This window comes from Sus scrofa, chromosome 6, assembly GCF_000003025.6.
Source record: "Sus scrofa isolate TJ Tabasco breed Duroc chromosome 6, Sscrofa11.1, whole genome shotgun sequence".
NCBI classification, from domain to species: Eukaryota; Metazoa; Chordata; class Mammalia; order Artiodactyla; family Suidae; genus Sus; species Sus scrofa.
Window position 1 is genome coordinate 101,177,317 of NC_010448.4, and position 18,906 is coordinate 101,196,222.

Below are 18,906 nucleotides of genomic sequence, written 5' to 3' on the forward strand. Positions count from 1 at the left end.
ACACCAAACTATAAATGTAGCATATTTATCTATGCAGAGAGCTTTTCCTTAGATAAAATCATAACTCCTAATATTTATTTGTATTTTATAATCTATTTTTAATAACATTTAGTGACATATTCTATTAACTCCTGTATGTATTATTGTTTTTTCTCCCTATCTCATGTCTTCCCTTCAGGTTTACCTTCTTCTTGATGAGACAGAACCTTCAACAGTGAGGATCTATGTCTTTATGCATCTGAAATATCTCTGTTTTGCCTTCAATCTTCAATGATAGTCTAGATAGGTATAAAATTCAAGGCTGAAAATTATTTCCATCAGTACTGGAGTCCAGTGTTTTCTGGCATCTCTTGCTGATGAGAGTTGTCTTATTGCCATGCCTATGCCAATAAGCTGTCTTTTCTTCCTGGTGATTTCCACAATTTCTTGTTTCTGATAGTCAGTGTTTACACTCTGATGACAAGTCATAGATTTATTTCCGTTTACCTTTGTTCTCATTTGCTAAGTACCTTCAATCTGAGGACATACATCTTGCTTCATTTCTGGAAAGCTCCTCACCATTAACTCTGTGAGCCCATCCACTATGCATCTGAACTTCTCTTCCATATTTTGACTTTGGTCTTTCTGGGCTGCATGCTAGGGTAAGTCTTTCTTTATGTCCAGTATATTGTTTAAACTGTTGATTACGTTTTTACTTCCAATAACAACATTGTTTATTTCCAAAGTTTCCATTTGATTCTTAGTCATTTCTACATGACCTTGTTTTATTTCTGGTTCAGTTTTGTTTCACAAATTTTTGCTCTTTTTCTGAATATTCTTCCCATGCTTATCTCTTTGAGCATTCTAAACATACCTGTTAATGTGTTTCTCAGGTGGATAGACTATTTTTAACTCCTGGACTTAATTCATATTCATTATTGATTTTGTTTACTTTCTTAGCTTTAAACATCTTTATGCATTTTACAAACCAAAAACTCTTTAAAACCAATAGACTTGCAGATCATTTTGAGGTGATTGATGTGGCTATTTGTTCTATGTCTACTTTGCCCTTCCTCTGTGCTCCAGACTCCCTGTCCATAGGCTGGGGGTGGGGTTTCCCTCATCCACCTGCCTGCACCCACTGCCCAGAGTTAGGTCTTATATTGTTTTTCAGACCTCTTGTCTGTGGTGTCAGTGTCAGTCCGCAAGCTTGCCCGAGGCTCCTCTTTGCCCCTGTTTCTCTGCTGTCCCTGGTCTACAACTCTCTCAAAGCCCAAATTTGTTGGCAGCAGTTTTCCACAACTTCCTCTCAGAAGGGACAGCTTAGAACCACTCCAGCCCCAGGCATCAGGAGCTAAACCTGGTGCCAGCCCACCTGGGTGGAAGGCTGTGGTCTTCTCTCTCCTGCAGGAGCACCCCCTGCCCCTGGTCCAGCCTGCCCCCCACCCTATCCCAGAGAACTCAGCAGGCCCACGTCTCTAGTCTAACCACTGTTTGCATTGTTGTAGCATTTCTGATCTCAGGGAGGTTTATGCTGAATGTTTAGGAAGCTGTGATTACTCACCTTTTTCTTTTTTCAACAATCATTGCTATGTGCTTGGAGAGCACAGAGGAGCTCAAAGCATGAGTTCACTGCACCTTCCTGTCCACCGATGACAATAAAACATTCATTAAACACTTATATGCCAGGCATTGTGCTAGCATTTTCATCCCCTCTCTTATTTAATTCTTAAAATGCTTCTATGAGGTTGGTGCTATTCTGTATCTCCATTTCATACAAGAAAAATTAACACTCTTTAGAGTTTAAATAATCTCTTCTGTGACACATATTCTAGCAAGTAGTGAAATGCATATAGAATCCAGGTATATCTGAGTCCAAACCAGAGCTCTTGACCTTGATATGGTAGGGATAAGAGGATGTCTCCTGATGATAGTCTGGCAATCTGACATTACTGGCTTTGTGATCCTACAGAAGTAGCCAAGGAGGAGGAAGGGCGTGGGCTGGGGTTCTGCAGTAATGGTTTCTAGTTAGAGTTTATTTATTAACTACCAGAGCAACCTTGGGAAGTCCCTGTGGCTACCTAGGTCTTTCTTTTCCCTATAAAATGATATTATTAACAATTGAGTTTTCTCCCTGTTTCCCTATGAAGGTCAAAAAATAACAGTCAACAGAGACATAGAGAACAGACTGGTGGTTGCCAAGCAGGGGGGGAGGGATGGATTGGAAGTTTGGGATTAGCAGATGCAAACTAGTATATATAGAATGAGAAACAGCCAGGTCCTACTGTATAGCACAGAGAATTATATTCAGTATCCTGTGATAAACCATAATGGAAAAGAATATTAAAAAGTATATATGTATAACTGAATCACTTTGCTGTACAACAGAAATTAACACATTGTAAATCAACTACTTCAGTAAAATATATTTAAAAATAACAGATCAAAAACATATATGTTTCCATGGAGACAGTGAGGGGACTCCCCTTGGCTCCCCTGGCCCACTTCTCTCATGTCTTTCCCCTCCGCCTAGTTACTGCCATTTCCCCTGATTACTAAAATATGAAATATTACATATTTTATAATATTTTATACCGATATAAGCTTCTTTTCTTATACGGAAACCAAGAGGTATCATAAGCAAAGTTTATATTATTTTCCCTGAATATATTGCCTTACACTTGCCCACGCTAGAGCTCATTTGCTATTTCTCTACCCACTCATGAAACCTCATGAGATTTTACTATGGTTTATCCCTGTCAGTTTGACATTTCACTTCCATCTTTAATTCTGGAGATCTCACTGTGTACCCTCTGATCCAAGTCACTTATAAAACTATTAAATATAAACTCGTAACATTTTTCCATCTGGAGAAGCAAATATTTTCCTCTACTTTTTATTTCTTATTAAGCCAATTCTTTATCTACAGCAAAACAAAATACTACCCCAACCTCACCCCCTGACTGGTGGTAAATGACTGTTCACAGTTTTTCATCAGCATTCCTCATCTTAAAAGTGGGGAGCATCTTATGGAAATAGTGGATTACGGAGCAAAACTGTCTGCGTGAGGATCTACTAGTGGCCTGACCCAACTTCCCTGAGCTACAGTTTTCTCATCTGTTCAAGTGAAAGCAACATATAAATCCTTAGGAAGGAAGCCATGATCTTGTACAATCAAGCATACCAAATGCCAAGCAGCATATCTGACATATGGTAGGTTTTCGATAAATACAAATCATCCTTATAAATATCTGACACCAAGAAGCATTGATTTGCAGCAACCTTCTAAAAAAGCATATGTTGACAACATTAACCATATTCCAGTGATGCAAATAACTTGCTTCTTTTTTCATTTTTATTGTACTGCCAGGTTCAGTCAAGCAGCAACATCCCTTAACGTTCAGTGTTGATAGATAATGATGGTTCCTTTCGATGTCAAAAAACATGCAGGCCTCATTCTCCACACAAGCAGTGGTCCCTTTTAGAGCCCGTGAAGTCTTTGAGATGACAGAAGTAGGATCCTGAGTGATCACGGTGAGTGAGGGTGATGAAGCCGGCAGAAGGGTCAATTCCAAGCCCAATGACCTTCAGCATTGTCCTTTGCAAACCATGGACAAGCTGATTCATTGGTGGCTGTTGTGTGCTATCCAGCCAAAGGCAGATTGTTCCTGAGAAGTCAGTGACCTACTCCAGTGGAGAGAGGCAATTGGCTTGGAAGGGGTTTGACATTCTTTGTAATCACGTGACATAACCCAAGGCTCCATGGGTGCTGGACCCAGTTTCAACGGGAAGAGAACTTTTAGGAATTCTTTGGCTTGGGGTTTCCTAGGCTGAGTAAAAGTGTGTGTATGGTGGGGTGACTGTCGAGGACATCCGAGTGCTCAGGGAAAATGGAACTAACTGGGGGAGGGGAAAGGGGCCAGGGGAGCCACGGAAGTCCCTTCACTGTCTCCATTCCCTTCCCCTTAAAGAAGTTTCCCCATTACCACTTACACGCTACCTAGCTAGCTGCATAGTTCAGAAAGTGATAAAGCAACAGCATCCTCTGATTTTCAGTGTTGACAGATGATGATGACTCATTTCAAACTCCAACCAACATGGCAGCTTCCTTCTCCACATAAGCAGTGGTCCCTTTTAAAGAAAACCTGCTGGCTGCATATTTCTGCCTTTTTCCAGAACATTGCACAGATTTATAAAGTTGTCACTGTATCCTATAGGAAATAGGAAGGTTTCTTCCTAGGGGAGAGGAGATATGATGGCAGCCTGTCCTTTCATAACTATATTTGTTTGCACAGCAGCAGATTTCTCTCCAAGTCACTGAGTCATCTTCCCAGACACAAAGCTGAAACCTTCTTTTCTTTTTATTGGGAGATTGACATTTTCATATAACATTTCATAATAATGTGTTCAAAGGGCACATTTTAAATATATGAAATGTATATGAAATAAAGTCATTGAGAACTGGAGATATTACAAGCCTCAAGCCAACAGGCTGGCTTAATAAAGAACCACAATAACTCACAGAATAGAAATTCAGACTAAAGCCAAATAAAGTCCCTCTCCCACTTCTCATCCACCTGAGTCCTAATATTTTCAGGTGTTGCCCCAGGGAAGAGTCTTTAACTAGATTACTTCAAAACTACTTTTCCCACTTAAATAAAAATGGGCTGTGTGGAATAAATTGCATCAAATTTAAAATATGATGACTTCATCAGAAAGAGAAAGACAAATACCATATGATATCACTTGTATGTGGAATCTAAAATATGGCACAAACTATCTTATCTACAAAACAGAAACAGATCACAGACAGGGAGAGCAGACTTGTGTTTGCCAAGAGAGAGAGGAAGTTGGGGGTTGGTAGATGCAAACTATTACATTTAGAATGGGTAAGTAATGAGGTCCTGCTATACCTCACAGGGAACTGTGTCCAGTCTCTTCGGTTAGAACACAATGGGAGACAGTATGAAAGAAAAAAAAAAAGAATGTATACTTGGCTGGGTCACTTTGCTGTATAGCAGAAATTGAAGGAACATTGTAAGTCAACATTGTAAGTCAACTATTTTAAAAAACAAAAAACATATGATGACCTCATAACTGTTGTCGCTGCCAAACTTGGAGTATGGCGTGGCACCGAAAATTCCAGTAACTTCCTCAAAGACAGTGTAACTAACACCTCTCTGCTCAGCACTTCTCAAATGTTATTTCTCAAATGTTTGTGAACCCATTATCTTATCACACCTTAGAGGATTTTCTTCAGTGAAACTAAATTTATGTTTCTATTATACCCGAACATGTGCCCAGGTAGGAATTTAGTAAAACCATAACGAAAAGGGTTCCAGTGTTGATTTACAGCATTGAGATCTGTCCTCCAACTAATGTCATGTTAAAACAGTAAAGAGAAAAGCTTGGCTTCCCAGGAAATGTCATCCTCAGCGAAGCACCAACAACTTTCATTATAAGAAGTCACTAAAATAGTCCTTCCCCACTTCTTCCCACCTACACGCCCCTGGAAGCTTCTAAGGAGTCATAACCCAGACAGCACTGTGGTTTTCCCAGACTCTTAGGGGCTACTTCAGATCAGACTAAACTCCCTGTGGAAGCGAGACACCAAAAAACCTGTGAATTCCTGAAAGGCTTATGATCTCATGGCCAATCTTTCACTTGTCTTACATAAATAGGTATGAAATTCAGCTTCTCCCCCCCACCACACACACACACACACACACACACACACACACACACACACCCTATCATACAAAGCCAGCTGAACTGAAGGTTGGAGGATTGGGAGAAAAGATCATGTATTCAGCATATTCAGATGACAGAGCATCCCACAGTACATGTCCTTACATTTCTTTTTGGCCACATTTTGTCCACCATCTCCAACCAGGAGGCTTCTCCCCACCTTCTCTGATTTACCCAGATCCCTCTTCTTATTCCCACCCCTGAACTTCCTGGACGGCCCTCTAAATTCTTCCCCAACTCTTCCTGCAGGCGTGCAGAGCAGTTCCGCCCTCTCCAGGTCCTGCTCCCAAATGCACAGGGATGCTCCACAGACAACAGCATCATGTGTTACAGGGACTTACCTCCTCAGAGAGATGATGTGGCTATACGCATCATTGTCCCATCACAAAATACACATGTTCCATAAATCTGGAGATGTTTAAATCTTTTAAATATTCTGCATCTTTTTCACTTTATGTCAGAGGCCATCAGATATTTTTGCAGCATATGAGGCTTCAGTCTCACATTTGACTGACATGACAAATAAAGTTATTTGCTCCCCAAATGGAAATGTTATAGAAGGATAAATGTTCTCTTTCATGATTTGACTGATAAGTAAATTGCCTGTAGTAAGACCAATAAGAATTTTCTCTTCTTTATAGGCTCTGATTGTGTTGCCATGAAGCTTTCTCAACTCCTTCTGAATAAAGATAGACTCTGGTGTGGCTTTGAGAAGCTTAGGAAAACAAGTTCTCCCATCGCTGAGAGGCAAGGAACTGCCATTAATCAATGCCTGGCTCTGCACAAGGTACTTATATCTATAGCATTAAAGTCAGGATGTAATTAGTTTTGAGAACTATTCTAGATATGTTTAATAACTATCTCAGGATATGCTGGTGACATCATTTTTAGTATCGAGTATCTTTTTAAAGAGAATTAAGTTTCCCCACTTCATAGCTTTTTTTTTTCTCTCTCTCATACTGGAATTTATCCTTTTTACAACTTTCCAAGTATCAGGACCAAATCTGAATGTCAGACACTTTCATGGACCACTGTAACTTGGGAAAAGATGCCCAAGGACCTTGGTGCCTTTAGCAACACTGTCAGATTGACGTGCATTTGCAGATTACAGTGGGGCTCATATCGGAACCCTAGTCACTGCAGACAGGATTGTTAGGAGAAGCTTCTCTGAGGAGGTGGCATCTGAGCTGAGACAGGAAGAAGCTGTTGTGGGAAGATCAGAGCAGCAGCAAGTGTAGAGGTCTGGAGGTGAGAAGGGGCCTGCGATGTTCAAAGCAGAAAAAGAGACCAGCATAACGAGCAGGGGTCGGCTTTCAAGAGGCCGCCAGGCCCAGACACAGGAGGGCTTTGAAGTCCGGGTAAGAAGGCTGGCCTTGATCGTGAGTGCCATATGGATCTCGGAACAACCCAAGTAGGGAGGTGGCATTGATCTGATCTCAGATTTTACAAGATGGCTCTAGCTGCCAGGAGGAGAGAGGCTGCGGGGGCCGGGGGAAAGCAGGAGGTCGGTCAGGAGGCGCCCACTCTTGTCCAGGTGAGAAATGATGGGGTGTGGCCTAGAGTGGGGCAGCTGGAGAGAGAGGCAGGCAGCCTGGGGGGCAGGTGCCAAGGTCTCTGTGCCCATGTGGGCACCATGATGAGACCACATGCAAGGCAACAGCTAGTCTCCATGGGACGCTTGGGGTTGCATACATGGAAACACAGTCTCCTTTCAGCACAGCCAGGTTCTTCTTGAGAACCCCTGCCTTAAAACACTGCAGAGGGCCTGAGGGAGACACACATACACCCCCACCTCTGCACCATGAGGAGAAATTTGAGAAGTACCACATGGACTGTTTTCATCTGCAGACTACTGGAGGTAATTCTTTCACCTCAGTGCCTGATGAAGCTTAATTAGTGAATGCTTACAGGGTGGTTAAAAGTGAAGAATGTTTAAATGTCAACGGTGACTTGGTCTAATTGTATTGTAAGCACTTTGCTCCAAAGCTTGCTGAGAATTCCTCTTTCAACCGACAGCTATTCTCCAGGGATGGAAAGAAGGCAGAAGCAGCCTTTTCGAACCAGGCTCCAAAGTCCATCCATCACTTCACGCTGTTTTCCAGAAAGGATACAGGAATCAGGTCCCCTAGAGAGGTCCTTCATTATCTCCTAGAAAACAAATGTCAGACGATCATTTTTATGAGAAGAGGAGATGCCTCTTCAAATAGCACACTGTTCAGTATCTTTAGAGAAAAGTCCTTTCCAGAGAACTGGCTACCTTGAAGCATCAAAGCAGTTTTACTTCGACTGATTCTGATGGATAGCTCTTTTAAATGAAGGGCATACTTCCCTACATAGAGGGAGGCATCTTTGGGTGTGACTTAACCTTTTCTCCACATTCCAGGGTCACGATTCAAACGATGAGTAACAGCTTGTGACATCAGTGAGTAGTTCCTATAGGACCTGTTACCTTCCTCAGCATCCTTTACTACTCAATAGTCTGCCTCTTGTGGCCTTTTTGTGCGTTTTCTATCTTTTCTCTCACAGCTGGGCCATCCATCGTCACACACGTAACTGTCGTCATTTTTGCTCCAGTAATTCCTCATTTGTTATTTTAAACCTGCTGCAGGCTGGACAGCTAGGTGGTAAAGCTGTGGGGATTGTGTGTGACGTCAAGAGTGAGGGATTCCAAGTGAGGGATGAGGCGGCTCTATTTTGCGTTAAAGTGCTTTGAGTTTTTATGATCTCTGGTAGGACCAGGTGGAAGGCTTGGGAACATGGGTTTTTCTTTATAAATGAAAAAGAAATGAAGAAGGGATGCATCTTTACCAGCCACTCCCATGAATTCATTTCCTATTGCTGCAGCTGCAAATGACTATAAGCTTCTTGGCTTAGAAGGACCCCACTGTATCCCACAGTTCTGGAGACCAGAAGTCTGAAAGGGGTCTCCCTGGACTCAGGTCAAGGTGTCAGCAGGTCCGGATCCTTCTGGAGGCTCTAGAGGATGATCTGTTGCCTTGCCCTTCCAGCTTCTAGAAGATGCCACTTTCCTTGGCTCACGGCTTCCTTCCATCTTTAAAGACAGCAGGGAAGCATCTTCAAATCTCTGCCTCTCACACTCTGCTTTTGTCATCACTTCTCCTTCTCTGACCCTTTTAAGGACCACTGTGAAGACACTGGGCTCATTCAGATAATCCAGAATATAATCTCCCCATCTCAGTGTCCTTTACCACATCTGCCCTGTGAGGTAACACAGTCACAGGTCATAGAGGGAATTAGGGATATGCAGATCTTGGGGGGCAGGGGGCATTATTCTGCCCAACACGCTTGCCAAATGTGAGTCTCTTTCATATCGGGTTGGACACGGGAACAGGCAGCTGTTTATTTTTAATTACCAAATTTCTTAGGGCTCAAGGGGAGCTAAAAATCCAAACCACTTAAGGAAACTAGGTTTATTTCTCTTGTGTTTAAGTCAGGATATAAGGACTCACCTCCACATCCAGTCAGGGCTAGAGATGAACCTCTACTTCCTGTCATGGCTGGGGGCTCACCTCCACTTGCTGTCAGGTACAGAGACTGTGCTTTCGTACCTCTAGTCCATCCTTAGTGTTCCATTCAGGAAGGCTTGTTGTCTGCATACGAGTGGCCACAATGCTGTTTGGAGTGGATCCCAGAAGCAAACCCTTGACTGCACTGCAGACAGAACTGGGTGCTGGCCTGTGCTCCTTCCTTTAGATGGTGGGCTGGCTTGCAGCCCCTGCCTCCTACATGCGAAATGTACCTGGCTCCATGTTACACATACATGTGTGCACAGCTAGAATGTGGGCAGCTGTGCTACTACTAATCTGTGTCAGCTGAATAATGAGATTCTTCTGAAAGTTGGACAATAAAGAAGTATTGCAGATTCACTCTGAGAGACAACAAAAATCCACTCACACACATCTAGAACCTACACTTTCATCTTTTCACACCTTTGTGTCTAGAGAAATAGAGATGGACAAGAGAGGTGAGGTCTCTGCCCTTCCTGGGTTTATATTTTTGTCGGGAGAGGTGGACTCAAATAAACAAAACAAAAAAAGTTAAAAATGTGATTGGAGATTGTCATTAGGACCATAAAATAAAAAAAACAGGCTGGTGCTGCTGACAAGTTGAACTTCAGGGAGAGCCTCTCTCTCTACGGCAGGACAGTTATTCTGGGCTCTGACAGAGCAGGAAGCAACCATGTGAAGAGTTGGGCAGGCTGTTCTAGGCAGAGAAGCAAATGCAAAGATCCTGAGGTAGAACAGAGCCGAGCACATTGAAAGAAAAAGGAAGAAGTCAGTTTGGCTGAAGCAGAGTGGACGGTGGAGGTGGGGGAGGAGCCACAGGGCCCTGATCAAAGAGGGCCTGTTGGTTTCCATTCTATTTGAAGACAGAGAAGGAATCCATGTTGCATGCAATTGAACGGTATCAAGAGACTGACATTTTCCTAAGACTGTGCGGTTTACTGTGTGGAGATTAGATTGGATTAAGACAAGGCTAGAAACAGGAAGACCACTTAGGTGACCAGCACAGTCCCCTAGACAAGATGGTGCCCATGAGGATGAATGAAGGGGATGCATCCCAGGTCACGTCCTGAAGACGGAATCGACAGGCAGTGCTCATGGATTCAATGCTGTGGGTAGGAAAACTGAAGTCTTCAGCATCATTTCGCCTTCTTTTTGGCTGATTAACTGGATGGATGGTAGTGCCATTTATCAAAAAGAGGAAGATCAGAGGGAAAACAGGTTTGTGAGAGAACATTAAGGATTCTCTTTGGATGTTTATCACTGAGATGCCTGTTCGACACAGACGTTGAAATGTCAAGCAGGCCATTGGATATAGTCTTTAGCACAGGAGGAAACCCAATACAAAGTGGTGTTTGCTATAGCACCGTCTCCTGTGTTAGGGTCCCTCCTTCCTCAGGCACCACTCTTTGCCGCAGGAGTTTCTAACTAACTTACCTTACCCTACTTCTTGGGGTGACCCAGCTTTGCTAGTTGGTGAGAGAATATCCCTGAGGGTTAAGAAAATATTTGGGGAGTTCCCGTCATGGCGCAGTGGTTAACAAATCCGACTAGGAACCATGAGGTTGCGGGTTCGGTCCCTGCCCTTGCTCAGTGGGTTAAGGATCCGGCGTTGCCGTGAGCTGTGGTGTAGGTTGCAGACGCGGCTCGGATCCCGAGTTGCTGTGGCTCTGGCGTAGGCCAGTGGCTACAGCTCCGATTCAACCCCTAGCCTGGGAACCTCCATATGCCGCGGGAGCGGCCCAAGAAATAGCAAAAAGACAAAAAAAAAAAGAAAATATTTGGTTTTTAGACCTTGGAGCCTTTCGCCGTCACCAGAATTAATGGATACCCCAAACTATCTGGGGGTACCTATGTATACTTAGAGTGTAACCTGAACAAATACCAAGTATCTAGCACACAGAAGTTATACAGAGATTTGCTGAATGAATGATTTCCTTCCATTTCTTTTTTTTTAGGGGGGTGAGATTGAGATTAGTAAACATGAGTCTAATTTTCCCTCAGGTAAAAAGAAAATTATTTATCGATCTGCAAGTTATATCCTTAAGAACCTTATGTTCTGTGAATCCCCAGGGGTTCTTGTTAAAAGGCAGATTCTGATTCAGAGTCGGGGGCAGTGCTCAGATTCTGCATTTCTGACCAACTTGCAGATGTAGCTAAAGCTGCTGGCTCTCAACTTACACTTTTGAGTAGCAAAGGAATATATTCAACCTGCTGTCCTATTTCATGGTGCAAACTTTCAGGAAGTGGACAAGATAAAGGGGGCAAAGCTTTCACAACCACTGTGACCCTTGGAGACCTCCTTCTCCTGTGAACTTCTACAGCAATTATTTTTTATTTTTTCATTTGCCATTCAACATGTATCGCCTTATATTATTAGTTTTCATTCTATGCCATCATCTTATTTTCCAAACCAAATTAAAAGTGCCTAGAGATCAAGGACAAACCTTTATAAATATTTTGGATACCTGGTCCCCAAATTCCAATTCCTTACTTTGTGTAAGGTAACTGCCCAAGATATATTTATTGACTGTTAGTGGATTTCCCCTAAGAGGGACCATGGACCCATTAGCCTAGACTCACACAGAGATGGCAACGTAGCTTTTGCTGTGAAGCTTAAAAATTCCATCAGATATGTTTATGGTTATATTTACATGCAATTAAGAGACAGAATGTGTATGTCTGTGTTCATAATCTCAGTTAATTACATAACAGGATTCTTCTAAAAATTGGATAATCGAATAAAGAAGTATTTCAGAGCACCTGGACCTCTCACTGCTTCACAATTACGAAAGGATTACATAAAACTGTATATCCATATTAAAAACAAATTAAACAATAATCATGAATATTATCCGAAATAATAAGGGAGCAGGAGTAGCTGCTTGATGTGAATTATCAGGAACATTTTCATGATTGTTCTTTAATTAACTGCTCCATAATCTGAAAGCTTTCTCTCCCTTTCACCATGCAAGGCAGCCTCACACAGCATTTCCTTTCCCAGGACTCAGTGACAGCCGAATAGTTAGTCCGATGCACCATGGCAAGGAAAAGAGCATCAAGTTATGCAGGAAAATAGTCTGTGTGTGGCTGCCACCTGGAATTCAGTTCAGAATTACATCCTGCAATTAACATGAAGACCGTTGTCTGAATGACGGCCATGCCTCCAGGGGCCATCACTTCCCCTCTGTGCTTGCTAGGCAGAGAGTCCCTGGCACGGCCCCCAGAGCAAGGCTGAGCCAGGGCTCCGAGGATGCCCAGCTCTGATCTCTGTCCAACAGCACGTCTCAAACAGGCTGCTCCAAGGGGTGGCCCACTCCCAGGACAAGCTGGCAGGAGGCCTAACCACAGGTGACTTTTTATTTTTCAGAAGTGTCAATTACCCAGGCAGTCAATCATTAATAAACACTTTTTAAGCATCTTTTCTGGGTTAAGTGCTATGCTGGGCTCTAGATGGAGATACGGGGGTGGGATCTCCATCTCTGAGAACCCACCATCCACTAAAATGTAGCTCTGAGAGGGTGGGGGCTTCAGCTGGCCTGCTTACACTGTATCCAGAAGCCAAGTGAGTGCCTGGATTATAACAGAGCTTCAAAAATATTCATCAAGTCAATGGCTGATGGATGGGTTTAGTGGGGAACACAGATGCATAAATGATCAACTCTGATTAATACAGCTCCTTACATAAACCTACACCAAAGCTGCAATTTATGGAGCCCTCCTAACCACGTGCCAGGTGCTGTCTACAAACCCTGCACATTACCTATTTTGATCCTGACCGTCACCTCTGAGCAGCTGTGATTATCACACCATTGCACAGATGAGGAGCTGCTGTGAAGAGCAGCCGTGCCTTGTGCCCAAGCTCACAGGGTTAGTGACAAAGTGAGATCTCAGATTTAGGTCCTCTGACTCTAGAACTCTTAACCGCTGCCCTTGCTTGCTCTCACCCAGCCTTCATAATAGCCAGGAGCTTCCAAGTCATGGGTCTGAATTTAAAAAGGAAAAGCAGCGAGTAATTTTCTGCCATGGCACATGCTAAACACAACAGCAGAAGCCACCTCCATCCTGTTGTGCAATTGCTCTGCTTCCCTGGGGCTTCTGCAGTCTGAGCCCCGGGAAGAGGCTGGAAGAAGACCTGGGCTGACTTAGTCATTGGCTAGAAGAACCAAGATGGCAGAGCTTTTCTGAGTGAGAATATTCCAATTTCCAGTACCCAGGCAGAAGCCAGGTGGTTCTCCTCCAAGACAAGCTGCAAAAGAAAACTTCACCTTCAGCAGTTTTTAATACCGAGAATCTGCTACTGACAGCAGACATGGACAGTGGAGGCAAGAAAAGGTCAACAGTTTTTTTTTAAGACATGGACAGTTTTCAGGGCGATAATTTCCAAATAATATTGCAACATACAATTCATATGAAACAACAAAGGGAGCAAGCATACGTGCCCCCAATATTTGAGGTGAATCACAGATTCATAAATTCGGAAGGCTTTCTCTTCACACAATGTACCCAGCACTTAGCTAGGGAGGGGATGACAGAGCTGCAGGTGTGGGTTGGGGTGGGTGTAGGGGAGGGGGAGGTGCACGTGGAGAGCTGAGGTTAGAGATGTTGAACCATCAGAAACCCCCCAGGGTACCAAACTCTTGGGATGTCAAGGAGACAAATCTCGGGGGAAGAGGCTGGGACAGCCTCCAAAACAAACTTCTCCTCCCTTAAAATTTTGTGGAGAAGTAACCACTATATTTTCTCAAATCCCTTTTCTCTACTTTTCTAAAGAAATGCTGAGGCATCTGCCACACTGTGTTGGATTCTGCAGACTCCCTGCCTGGCGTGGAACAATAAACACTGAGGAGTGTGTCTCCGGACACCGTGGGACAGGACAGACCAGCTGAGCAGGGGACAGAAGGGGCAGTCAGCTAATCAGTGTAGAGCAGTGGTTCTCAAAGTCATCCCCAGATCCACAGCATCTATTAGACCGTGGATCTGCGACATTTTCTGTAAAGTGCTGGAGAGCAAATATTTTAAGCTTTGTGGGCCAAGAGGCAAAATTGAGGATATTATGTGGGTACTTATGTAACAGGGAGGAAATAAAAATTTCCCAGTTTTCTTGATGAAATTCAGACTATAATATTGAGTATACCTTTTTGTAATACAGATCTACTAGCGAAAAGAATGTAATTCTTTTTGCAGGAGACAGTGTTTTGCTGAATTAGGATTCAAAGTCAGTGTCTCCTCTCATGTAATCAATTGCTATGGTTCACGTCTAAGAACCAATTATTAGCTTGCAGGCCCTCCCCAAACAGGTGGCGAAACAGACCTGGCCCTCAGGCTAGACCTGGAAACTTATCAGAAATGCAAATTTTAAGGTCCCACTCCAGACTTAACTACAGTAGCACGTTAGAGGTGGGGCCAGATCCCTGTGTTCTAACAAGTCCTCCAGGCAATTCTGATGCCCCCCAGCATGAGAGAACCAAAGGTTTAAAGCAAACATTGAAGGGCCAGAATTAGCCCCGCCCACTGTTATTGCCATGGTAACAGCCATTCTCCATCATCAGTCATTGCCTTCTGCCCTACTTTTCTCTGCCATTATTTTAATGAGTTTGGGTGTATATTTTTATTTAAAATAACCTTTTGGATCTTAGGCAACTCATTCAGGAAACATGGCATGCCCATGTCTGCTCTGAGATTCCTAAGCAGAGAAGGAAGAGCTCCTTGGCGAAGGCTCAGAGCCTGGGAGGAGGGAGAATTTCCAAGCAAAGCCAGAAGAAGAAGCTTTCAGTCGTTTTGCTTTCAGCAGGTAGCCCTAGAGATGCGTAATGGAAGTGGTGACTTTTCACCTTTCCAATTGCTGCCTCAGAGCTGCCTCCAGTCAGTGAAAAATCAACGGGGCTACACCATAGGTGCTGTGTGCTGACTGAACTGGTGGTCTCGGTGCTATAATCATTTCACACAATTCATAAACGGTATTTTTGTAGCCAACTCAGAGGGAAGAAATATAGAGACTGTTGCCTGGGTTAATTCTCACTCTGTGACTCATCTTTTTTTCTGCAAAATGCTGCCTCGATTTCTCCATGGGTACAATGGAAATAATTAATAAAAGTCCATTGGCAGAGTTGTCTTGAAAATCAACCTAGATGTGTGAGGTCTCTGCAGTTGACAAATGCTGAGAATTCTTACTTGATTGTATTGTCCTAACAAGTGATGTTTCTGCTGACAGAAAGAGGAGGAATAATAGAGCACCTATTATTCATGCAGTATCGCTCCTGTGGCTCCGAGGACCACCTCATCATCCATCTGGCACCCTTCGAATACTGCATTTTTTTGCTGAAAATTCAAATAGCTCTTTAGACCCACTGGCCAGGATGTGTCTGCCAACATTTAAAATAAGTTCCCTACCCACCTGACCCCACCTCTGCTCACCCTTGACTAGCTGAGTGACTTGGGGCTTGATATCTGAAGGAGGAGGGGCAGGGATGCTATCTCCAGGAGGACTCTAGGAAGTCTGTCAGGAGCCACGTACAGATGTTTTCGCATTAATATCAGTTAATTGATCAGTTAAGTTTGTTGGATGACACCAAGGAAGTCATAAGGGGCCATACCCAAGTGGATGAGAGAGAGGATTTTAAGTTATTACCTTTCCTATTTTAGAATCATGGGGTAAAGCCAGGAAGGCTATAGATGTTAGAGGGGATCCCTGTATTCTCCTACTTTAAAGTTTTTACCCAAGACAAGCAAGGAACTTAATGTATTTTGTGCTTTGGGAACCAGAGAATCATGTTCCTTCTCAAGAATCTTCCTGGAGCCTAACTTCAGTGCAATAGATTGAAGGAAAGACATGCACACCCAAGTAGGTGTGCCATGTTGGTAGACTGATTGGAGGCACTTTTGAAAGAGACAGAAAAGGGAGGAGGAGGGGGAAAATTTAGGCAAAGTGTCCTAAGGCAAGTACTCAGCTTTGCATCTCCTTTAAAATCACAGTTATAGGAGGACCACTGGCTTGACTAATGCCAAATCATAGAAGGAATCAACAGGAAAAAACACCTATGATTAAAAGAAAACAAACCTTGTATAGGATTCCATAGAATCAAGAGGACTATAAAATACTTAAATAAAATGTATATAGAGATGAAATCATCACTGTCTCAAAACTTTACCTTAATAGATTACACAGTTGAATGTTATTTCTAACTTCCATGCCATCCTATGTGGTACTCAGATTGTTTGTACAGTGATATATTTTTTTCTAGCCTTTCACTATGAAGCCAAGAATTTTAAATTTTTAAAAGAAAAAGTAACTCTGTCTATTCCCAGAAATAATCCAGGTGGCTTTTAGAAAGTAAGGACAATTAACATCAGATGCAGCATAGTTCTGAGAACCTCCTAGCCCTGAGCCTAGACAAGCAAAGCACTGACCATTGACAGATAAGTAATACTTTTAGCCTAATCTGCTTCCTAACTTGCTTTCAAGGGGTAATAGTGACACTAGCTAGAACTTACTTCTAGAAAAATGCTTTTTGCTAGAACTCAGGAATAAGTTCTATGCACAGGATAAGTAAGCTTTGCCTCATTCCTAGCTTCAGAATCCCAAAATGACTTTGGCTAAACTACAAAGTTTCATGTACCTCCATTTCTTCTTCATTCTTTTTTTTTTTTTTTTTGGTTTTTAAAATCCTTTTTATTTTGAAGTAATTACAAACTCACAGGAAGTTGCAAAGAAATATATAGAGAGATCCTATGAACCCTTCATCTAGCTTCTCCCAATGTCAATGTCTTGCATCACCATATAACAATATCAGAGTCAGGAAAGTAATGTTGGTACAGTCCATAGAGTTCACCAGTTAAGTGTGTGTGTGTGTGTGTGTGTGTGTGTGTGTGTGTGTGTGTGTGAGTGCGAGCGCATGGCTGTGAGTTCTGTCACGTCTGTGGTTTCATGCAACCACCACAACAATCAAGATACTTAACTCCACCATCACCATGAGGTTCCTTTATGTTACTTCTTTTAACCACACCCACCTCCACTCCTCACCATCTCTAACCTCTGGAAACCACTCATCTGTTCTCCAGTCCTATCACTGTGTCCATTCCTTCATTTGTAATTTGGTTTGACATTTCATATCTTGAAGTTCAAGAATTCCTTTACAAGCACTGTTCTTATTATTATTATGTTTTCTTTTTTACTGTAAAAACAAAAGGCATCCATGATCACTTTGGAAATGTTTCCTAAGAAAAATACCCAAAGAAAGAAGTGAAAAAAAATTCCTCATGAAGTCCCTTCACTGACAGGATGAGTGCCGTACCATTTTTATGTGTTTCTCCATACTGTCCCTCATTCTGGGCTCCATCAAATCAAAAACTAGACTTTTCAGAAGTCAGGGCTCATCTGAAGCAAAACTGTAAACGTTTAGTTTCCCTTTCACTTTGGATGAGTTAAGGAAGGCTTTTGGATGCATGTTACAAAAATCCAAATAAATTAATGGCTTAATCATAAGAGGGGGCTCATTTCTCATGTACAGGGTGGGACCAAGGCACTGACTCAGGGATGTACTGAGAACTGAGGCTCTTTTTCAGCTCTGCATTCTGAGCAGTCTGGATAGCATCCCCAGGCTTGTAGGTGTCCCTTCATCAATGACATAAAAGCTTTCTCAGACATCATCCTGAGTCTCATGGCAGCACAGGCCCACTCACTGGTCCCCACGCTGTCTGTACTGCAAAAGCAGACTGGAGAACTGACAGCCACCATATGGTCAGCAAGGCCAACGTCCTCACTACCTGGCCCTTGACAGAAAAAGCTTGCCAGCCCAACTCGACAGCATCATTTCTAACAGATGTTAATTTTTTGTCTTTTTGGCATTTCTTGGGCTGCTCCCACAGCATATGGAGGTTCCCAGGCTAGGGGTCGAATTGGAGCTGTAGCCACTGGCCTACGCCAGAGCCACAGCAACGTGGCTTAACCCACTGAGCAGGGTCAGGGATCGAACCCGCAACCTCTTGGTTCCTAGTTGGATTCATTAACCACTGAGCCACAATGGGAACTCCCAGATGCTGATTTTCAATGCAAGGGGTAGATGCGGCCTCTTAATGAGCTAACCAGTTTTTTACTTTTCAATAGTGTTCTAGGTTTCACCATTGTAAAGAAAATAGTGTCGGACATCCATGTGCATGCATCTTTGCATATATCTCTAATTATTTCCATAGGAATAAAGGGTGTACAGTTCAGTGGTTAATAACATGTTGTCTAGAGCTTGACTGCCGGTTCAAATTTTCCCCCGATCAAATCCTGCCTCTACCTCATCATCGCTGTGTGACCTTGAGGAAATGACTCCGTCTCTACCACCCCAGTTTTTCCCACCTTCAAAACCCACCTCAGTGTTGTGAGGATGAGACAAGTTAAAACATGTATAGCGATTAGAAAAGTGCCTGCATGTGGTAAGTGCCACATGGACGACAGCTATTTGTTGGTCTTATTATCATCAGTAGTAGGTTAAATCCCTAAAAGTGAAATGTGTCAGAGTATGCAGAGTACATTACACACACACCAAAAAACCATATTTTCCTAAAGTCTTAGCAACAGTGAATATTTTCTTTTAGAAAAAAGGACAATTGTACTAAAATACAATTAATTATTAATTGTAAGATTAAAATTATATTCTTAAACTTG

At 42.8% G+C, this 18,906-nt stretch overlaps 2 long non-coding RNA genes across 3 annotated transcripts in view; one reads left to right on the plus strand and one right to left on the minus strand.

Moving 5' to 3' along the window:
- Positions 1–18,906, minus strand: part of LOC102164613 — a 65,945-nt gene that overhangs the window by 31,870 nt on the left and 15,169 nt on the right. The gene's annotated exons all lie outside the window — the stretch shown is intronic.
- LOC102161139 overlaps positions 2,333–18,906 on the plus strand; it is a 30,146-nt gene continuing 13,572 nt past the window's right edge. Inside the window, exons 1-3 of one of the 2 annotated variants that reach the window (XR_304057.3) lie at positions 2,333–3,192; positions 3,350–3,513; positions 6,369–6,514. This is a non-coding gene — a long non-coding RNA (uncharacterized LOC102161139). Of the gene's footprint in view, positions 3,193–3,349; positions 3,514–6,368; positions 10,872–18,906 lie in introns of those variants that run through there. The other variant, XR_002345028.1, reaches the window with a different exon arrangement.